Below are 2,606 nucleotides of genomic sequence, written 5' to 3' on the forward strand. Positions count from 1 at the left end.
GTCGTAAGAGGAAACCCGGAAAGAGGAGAGTGAAGGAAAGGAAAAAAAGAAAGGAAATAAAGAGAAACGAAAAAAGGAAAAGAAGACAAGAAAGAAAAAAAGAGAAACGAAAGAAAAAAAAAGAAACGAAAAAAAAGAAAAAAAGAAAAAAAAAGAAACGAAAAAAAAAAAAAAAAAGAGAAACGAAAGAAAAAAAGAAAAAAAGAGAAACGAAAGAAAAAAAAGAAAAAAAGAAAAAAAGGAAACAAAGAGAAAAGAAAAAAAGGAAAAGAGGAAAGGAAAGACAAAAAAAAGAAAAAAGAAAAACGAAAAAAAAGAAAAAAAGATAAACGAAAAAAAAGGAAAAAAGAGAAACGAAAGAAAAAAAGGAAAAAAAAGAGGAAGAAAAAAAAAGGAAAAAAGAGAAACGAAAGAAAAAAAGGAAAAAAAGAGGAAGGAAAAAAAGGAAAAGAGGAAAAAAGTTCCAATCTAACAAGGCGGTCGTGAGAAGAGAGAGAGGAAGCAGAACACGGAGGGAAATAGACAAGTGCAGAAGGAGATAGATGGATGGAGGAAGGAAGGAAGGAAGGAGGGAAGGAAGGAGGGAAGGAAGGAAGGAAGGAAGGAAGGAAGGAAGGAAGGAAGGAAGGAAGGAAGGAAGGAAGGAGGGAAGGAAGGACTTAGTGGGTGAGTTATGAATGGATGGAGAGAGAGAGAGAGAGAGAGAGAGAGAGAGAGAGAGAGAGAGAGAGAGAGAGAGAGAGAGAGAGAGAGAGAGAGAGAGAGAGAGAGAGAGAGAGAGAGAGAGAGAGAGAGAGAGAGATTCTAGCAAGCAAACTAACTCATTATTTTGATAAAAAACATCTACTCAGTACAAGGCAATTTGGCTTCAGGTCACAGAGATCGGCTTCAGACCTACTTCTGCACCTAACTACACCAAGCTCTTGATACTCGCAAGGACACCTTCGTTGTTGCACTCGATATAGCAGGAGCATTTGATAGAGTGTGGCACAAGGGCCTTGCATCGAAGCTGAAGAGCTTTGGAATTGACGGCAATCTACTAATGCTACTCGAGGACTACCTCCAAGAAAGAACATTGAGAGTTGTCGTTAATGGTCACACATCCAGTGAATTCCCCATTCAAGCCAGTGTACCTCAAGGCAGTGTAATCGGACCACTTCTGTGGAACGTTTACTTTAATGATATCCTGCAGCTCATCCCTGAAGCTTATGCTTACGCTGACGACTGCACTCTCAATTTCACCTGCGATACCCAAAACCGCGCAGAGGCAGTTAGACACATAAATGACACACTTGACTATATAATGTATTGGAGTAATAAGTGGCAGGTTACTCTGGCACCAGATAAAACCCAAGCAATGATTATATCTAGACGTCAGACACCGGAGAACGCCCTTGCACCCATCATAAAGCTAAACAACAAACCCATCAGTATTAGCAAGGATATCAACATTCTTGGCGTGCAGATTGATAATCACCTAACCTTCACCAGTCACGTCAAAGAGTTAGCAAAGAACGCAGCTAGAAAGTTGGCCTGTATACGACGCATAGCTCCTCTGCTAGACAGCAAAGGATGCGCAGTCCTTTACAACTCCCAAGTCCGCTCTTTGATGGAGTATTCGCCGCTCGCCTGGCTGTCCTGCCCGCCAACTCATCTTGCCCTCCTGGACACCGTTCAGTAAATGAGCCGCCAACACATTTTCAATCCCTTCAACATCGAAGAGATGTGGCTGGTCTTTGCGTCTTCTACAAGATACATAAACAAAACAGTTCCCCGCTGACATCGCTACGACTTCCACCAGCAGACGCACCCACGTACGGGACAAGAAATGCCAGTAATCGAGTCCAAGAAGTCCAGGTTCCCTTCGCGAGAACGGAGCTCTATCTGCGCTCCTTCCTGCCTAGATTTTCTAGAATATGGAACATTTTAGCTCAGCAAACTAACCTGCTTTATCTCGACACATTACAGCTGTTCAAGTCAGCAGTGAATGCTTGGAGATTACAGTATGAACCAGGCTAAGTAATTTTCACTTGTGATTTCTTAGACCAATTTCTCTTTTATCAGGATTAAGTTTTAAATATCTGTTTTAAGCTATAGATAATTTAACCTTTAATGGAAAATTTTAGCACACATATAAGATTAATAAACTATACTATACAGACCATGTAATCTTTGGAATAAAGTTTATAAAAAAAAGAAAAGAGAGAGAGAGAGAGAGAGAGAGAGAGAGAGAGAGAGAGAGAGAGAGAGAGAGAGAGAGAGAGAGAGAGAGAGAGAGAGAGAGAGAGAGAGAAAGAGAGAGAGCGAGATAGAGAGAGAGAGAGAGAGAGAGAGAGAGAGAGAGAGAGAGAGAGAAATCCCACTTACCGTGACGACCCGAGAGCACGCGGAACGACCTCAAGACGACCCGCTGAAGAAGAAAGTCGTTTCTGAAATACTTAGGCTAAAGGAATTTAAGGGAACAATAGCACCCTTTGACACAACGATCCGGCCTTAGTGTTTAGGGCGCGTTTTCATTCTTAAGGGAGAGAAGACGGGAAGAGGAGAAGAGGAAGGGAGGAGGGAGGGAGGAGGAAGGGAAAGAGAGGAGGAGAGGAAGGAGGGAG

Source organism: Penaeus monodon, chromosome 16 (assembly GCF_015228065.2).
Source record: "Penaeus monodon isolate SGIC_2016 chromosome 16, NSTDA_Pmon_1, whole genome shotgun sequence".
Taxonomy (NCBI): Eukaryota; Metazoa; Arthropoda; class Malacostraca; order Decapoda; family Penaeidae; genus Penaeus; species Penaeus monodon.